We start from the raw sequence: 6,664 nt of genomic DNA on the forward strand, positions 1-6,664 counted from the left end.
CTATTTAGGTCACTACACTTTAACAGTACCAACGCAACGAGGCAATACCACATATCTAAATTGGCACAGTTCTCATCTTTGTGACGATTCAATTTGAGTCTTTTACGAAAGCAGCCTTCCTCCTGATAGTCTGATAAGGCGGGCTGAGTCTCAGTTTATGTGATAAGCTGCAGTCTCCTGAGATGTTTGGATAGGCCCACACAACATAACATCACGTCTGATAGGACACTGCATCGCTGCTGTGCGTCAAACCAGGTCGCTCTAATGTCCCTCTGTCTTGTCCACACGCTATATTGTTGCATTTCAGCATGAACTCTTTTATCTAAGCAGCTGTGACCTCAGATTTGTATTGTCATAACTACACTGTAGCTATGCACACCTGACAATAAAAGCCTTGAAACTTGAAACTGAATAGAATAAATTGGCAATTCTAACAAGGTTGATCCTATCTTACATACTTGATTATGCAAATATTATATCTATATATATATATATATATATAATATGTGTTAAACCACAACCAGCTCCAGGACTGTCTTTTGTGATTTATTTATGATACTGATAAGATGTTTTACTTTAGGGAAGATAGTTTGTCTACCCATTACATAAATGTTCAAGACAGGCCTTGTAAATGTGTTAAAAATTACAAATGTATGGAATCGAGGTTCAGTAGATAAGACCATTTAAAAAGCAGTCACTTTAGGTCATTCTCCATGTGTCAAACAGGAAATTATCTTGAATCACAAAGAAATGTTAATGACTTGCTGACACAATCATGATAATTTCATGAGGGCAGCAGGGTATGACCTCAGAAAAGGCAACATCTTTTATTTCCATCTAGCTTTAATATCATTTTGGTTTAAAGACCCAATCAGATTGTAGCCACCAACATAATCCCCTCATTATTCTCTCATTATATCTGAGTCCAATATTGGAGGTGTATCAAGGCCCATAAGGAAGTGCCAACAATATATCTTCAAAAGAAAACAGAAGGAAAACCTGAGAGGGCAAGAAACAAATGAGAGCTTGAGAGCATGAGAGACAAAATACATTATGCTGTTGTAAATCGTGATGCAGGTATGATTATATGATTATTAACAGTCAACAGAAAACCAATCATAGACACTTTTGGTTCCCCTCGTTGCAGCTCTTATCAGTTAGAGGTGGGAGAAAATGTCTTTCTGTGATTAATTTCTTTTGGATATATTTTCTCTGTGTGTGTGTTGTGTGTGTGTGTGGTGTGTGTGTGTGTGGTGGTGTGTGTGTGTGTGTGTGTGTGTGTGTGAGCCTGAGATCTAATACTTTCCTTGCTTCTCTGTTACTGCTGTTTATATCATAATAAGAACTGGAATCTTATAACAATTACTGGATGTTCTCAACCTCAAACAGCAGTTGATGTCCACACCAGGGGGGCACACGCTTGACCTGGTCATCACTGACTCTACCCTCAATGGAGTTCAAATTGTCTCACCACATCAAGCCCAAACGTCAAATCCATTTCAGAAATCTGAAACACATCGACACTGACATCATGACTTTGGACCTGCAGCAAATCCCCCCCCCTGCAAATTTCACAACAGTCAGTGAATCAGTGGAATTCTACAATAAAACCCTGAGTACTGTCCTGGATCTGAAAACACGAACAGTCAGCTTCTCACGCTCAGCCCCCTGGTTCACTTCAGAGCTACGTAGCATGAAGGCAGCTGGGCGTGTACTCGAGCGGCGATCTGGACTCACTGTTCACAGATAATCAAAAAGTCACTCAAAAAGCACGGTCACAGTTCTACTACGACATCATCAGTAAAACTCCTGGAAACTCCAAGCGGTTTTTCTCCACTATCGATAATCTCCTCAAGCCACAAACTCCCTCACACATCGACACTACAGAAGAGCAGTGCAATAACTTCGTTACTTTCTTCAGGACAAAAGTTGCCACTATTCGCTCTCTTCTTTCCACCCCCTGCGCTGTGTCTGTCCCTACTGTCAACCCACAGCATGGGATTTTCCAACCGCTCTGCTGCTTCACGGAGATCTCTCAGCAAGAGGTTGAGGACATCATCTGCAAGATGAAACCCTCCACCTGCACACTAGACCCTCTACCCACAGCCCTTGTCAAATCGAACATCTCGGCTATAAGTCCCATGATCACCGACGTCATCAACAGCTCCCCAAGGCTGGTCATGTTCCATCGGCTCTTAAAACTGCCGTCATCAGACCCATTCTAAAAAAAACACCCTATGACCCAGATGTCCTCGCCAACTACAGGCCCATCTCCAACCTCCCATTTCTAGTCAAGGTGCTGGAAAAAGTAGTTGCCGCCCAGCTTCAGGAACATCTAACAACTAAACGGCCTCTTTGAGAAATTCCAGTCCGGTCTCCGTTCCGCCCACAGCACTGAAACAGCTCTGGTCAGGGTCACCAACGACCTGCTGATGGCGGCTGACACTAGTTCACCATCTCTCCTCATCCTCCTGGATCTGACTGCAGCATTCGACACTGTCGACCATAACATCCTCCTTCAGCGCCTCCAATACACCATCGGACTCTCTGTACTCCGCTGGTTCCAGTCCTACCTGTCTGGAAGAACAGAGTATCGAGGCACAGGAGGTGGAGTTGCAGCCATCTTTGACTCAAGTTTACTTATCAATACTAAACCAAAATTAAATTATACCGCTTTGAAAGCCTTGTTTTTAGTCTTACGCGTCCGACCTGGAAAACATTGCAGCCAATCTTATTTGTTACAGTGTACCGTGCACCAGGTCCTTATTCAGAATTCTTATCAGAATTCTCTGAGTTTTTATCAACTTTTGTACTTAAAACAGATAAAGTAATTATCGTAGGTGACTTTAATATTCATGTTGACGACGATAGAAATAGCCTTACTGTTGCATTTAACTCTATATTAGACTCTATTGGTTTCCGTCAGAGTGTAAATAAACCAACCCACTGTTATAATCACACTCTCGACCTTGTTCTGACTTATGGTATTGAAATTGAGCAACTATTAGTCAAACCACATAATCCTGCTTTACTGTATATCAGATACCTGTAGATCTATCAGCTGTTTATTTCACATGAGTTCCAGTGTGGCAGCTTTTTTTATTTCTGACCTTGTTTGTGTAAGGTTAGTTAGAAGACAGCAGCAGGTAGCCAGGAGGCCCATCTGACGCTATGCACATTATGCTAGAGAACCCTCGCTAATCAGGAATGTACAACCACATCATCGACCTTCTCATAAAAGTAAACAGGTTTATCAACCCTCTGATCATCACGCGGTAGCAGCGAGGCACATTTTTCTGCGCTCCAGGTACATTTCCCTAAGCAGCAAACACTCGCTGCAGACACGTGAAAAAAAACTACAGATCTGCAGATTACTGGCCTCAGATTACTGAACGGATGATTTTAATTTCATGTAAGGGAATGTCAATCAGCCTTCTTTGTTTTTCTAACAATATAAGGTAAAAATCGGATTAAACTGTAGTTTAAGAAATATAGTTGTTAAACATCTGTACATCTATATGCTTTCATTGCAGCAAAACATATGCAAATCTCATTTATAAATCAAAAACTAGATTTAGGTCCCTACTCGGTTTAAGCTTTAAAACCGGAGAGATGAAGATTTCCCATCAAACCACACTGGAAAATAGAACATTCTTTAATTTGTGTCTGTAATGAGGCTTATGTGGTTTGTTATTGGCTAAAACAAAATGTATCTTAAAATGGGTAACACTTTACAATAAGGTACACAAAATGTGCTTAGTTACTGAGTAGTGAATAAGGAACGACTAGAAGTTAATGGTTAGTTAATGAGGAGTTCCTGAGTGACTGCGATTGAAGAACTGATGGTTAGTTACTGGTAAACAGACTGGGGGTACTGAATTAATGAATCATTCGTAATGAGGAGTTCCTGAGTGACTGCGATTGAAGAACTAATGGTTAGTTTCTGGTTAACAGACTGGGGTGGGGGTACTGTATACATTAATAATTAATGGTTAGTTAATGAGGAGTTCCTTTGATTGAAGAACTCCTGTGCACCTCCCAAACTTTCTTTTTAGTTGTGCATTGTTATTTGTGCTTGAGAAAGATTCCACTTGAACTTTATTTCAATGAAATTAGTAATATTGTCCTACTTTTTAATTTGTTTTACAAAGTTTGTATTATTAATTTGTTTTTCTCTTCTTTTTTGAGAAAGGAAGTGATTATTTTTTAATTGTAAAAGAACGTGTAACCCAGGTTATGATGCTGTTGACTAATTTACGTATGTTCCCTGAACGCCACACTGTATAAGGTAGATATGGTGCAAAATGCAAGAGCTTGTAAAACCTGATGTGAGCACTTGCAGAAAAAAACTCTGAGCTTGTGTGCATACATTTACACTTGTATAAATATCCACGTAACTGTGAACCAAATTTGAAGTCACAGAAAGAAAAGTGTTGTAGCTTGTAGAAAAAAAAATGAATTTAGTGATGAAATGTTCACTTGCAGAAAAATACATATTTTTTAAATATATTTTCCATTACAACTGCAACTTGGTTATTACAACCACTCAAATTAGTCATTACAACTTCACGAATCTGTGGCAGTATACATCGACGAATCTGCGGCCTTGACTTTGCTACACTTCTTGCGATGAATGTGTCGCTAAAGTAATTTTCACCTGTAGATGTGGGGGGGGAAGGGGGGTTGGAGCGAAGGGGCGTTTCCTGAGAGGGGTCTGCCTGCAGACCTCCACTCTCAGGACAGTTCCGGTGCAGACCTCCACTCTCAGGACACCTCCACTCTCAGTACAGGAAGTGCACGCTAAGAATTCCAAAATAAAATCACCACTATGAGTACAGTGCCACTTTCCAAACAGGAAATGCACGCAAATACAAAATAAAATCGGATCTTGACACTTATTATATACATATGTATATATCTATATTAGGGCTGTCAGTCGATTAAAATATTTAATCGCGATTAATCGCATGATTGTCCATAGTTAATCGCGATTAATCGCAAATTAATCGCACATTTTTTATCTGTTCTAAATGTACCTTAGAGGAATATTTTTCAAGTTTTTAATACTGTTATCAACATATGAGTGGACAAATATGCTCTATGCTAATGTTTATTATCATTTGAACAATGACAAATATTCTCATGAATATTAAACACAACAACCTCTGAACATTACAAATATTCGCCTCAATTCAACCTGGAACCTCTCATACAATAATACAATACAAAGTGTGTGTGTGTGTGTGTGTGTGTGTGTGTGTGTGTGTGTGTGTGTGTTGGCGCTATGTGCAACTCAAGGCATATGCTCGAACGGGAGCTGCCTGGATGCTGCAATCATGTTGCACTATCCGTGCTGAGTGTGCTGACTTTTCATACAATGTCCCACTGTCTGGCTTCCTGCATAAGGTCAAGTGCTCGGCGCAGTTGTGGCGAAATGTCACTCCTCTGTTTTCATTTAAACAGCTCCTTCTATCCATTAGCGCAGCTAGCTAGCACCAGATGCTAACAACAACAATGCACGTAAGGTCTCTCTCTCGCTCGCTCGTGCCACACATACACACACCCTCCCGGTCCTCCCAATAGCCAGTCGGTGCCTGCCGGTGAGCGTGGAAGTGTGGTCTGCCACAAGCGGGCGGCAGGAGCGGGGCTGTCAGCATCAGCTTGTAGATGGTATTTTAAACTTGATGCGCTCTGAAACTACGGGGCGGCCGAGGAAAAAAATACACATGCGTTAATCGCGTTAAAATAATTAGTGGCGTTAATTTTTTTTGCGTTAACGCGTTATTAACGCGTTAACTTGACAGCCCTAATCTATATATATAGATATATACGGACACCTTGTATTGTTGTTACTATCAGTACAGCCGCAGCGCCACTTTCCGAACAGGAAATGCACGCAAATACAAAATAAAATCGTACTGACACTTATTATCTATATAGATATATATTTATTTATATATATAAATACGACATCTTGTATTTTTGTTACACCCGCTAGACAACAGTGGAAGGTTCGAGAAACAACCGTGTTTGCCGGGTGCACCGCGGCGGAGGTGGGGAGGTTCCAGCTGGGAACCTTCACCCCGCTGCGGGACCCGTGGGACCCCTGGATGGTGCGTCTTGGTCACGCTTCATATCGGCCGGCCCGGGAAGGAAGAGACACGCAGAGTGGGGGAAGTCCCCCACCCCAACGCAGCACACCCTCCCGGCCATCAGAGTCGAACCCGCAGTTCGGAGGAACCGACTGCCAGAGCACCGGCACTAGGCCGGGCCGGCGCGGAGGCCCTCCGACAGTGGGTCGCGTTTGCCATTTGATCAGTGAGAGGAGAGGAGAAAAATGCAACAAAAATGGTCAAAATCCGTTAATATATGGATGAGTGTGGGCACCCGAGACCGGGCAATGTCCCCGGTAGAAACCGGGTGAAATAGCCTAAAAAATAATAAAACTGGGGAAAAGTGAAAAAAAGTGTCCGAAAATAGGCACTCGTGAGGCGAGTCCCCTGTCAACTCCCGTTACATTCCTCCATGGTGTCATTTGAGCGAAAAACTTTTACAAGAACCAGGCTGGGGGGGTCAAAAGGGCTTGACCAAGGCCGACCTAAAGTGCACGGTGGGCGGACTCATCACCTCCGTGATGAGTCTCCATTGTGATTTGAAAACTTCC

The sequence above is a fragment of the Gymnodraco acuticeps genome, unplaced genomic scaffold (assembly GCF_902827175.1).
Source record: "Gymnodraco acuticeps unplaced genomic scaffold, fGymAcu1.1, whole genome shotgun sequence".
Taxonomy (NCBI): Eukaryota; Metazoa; Chordata; class Actinopteri; order Perciformes; family Bathydraconidae; genus Gymnodraco; species Gymnodraco acuticeps.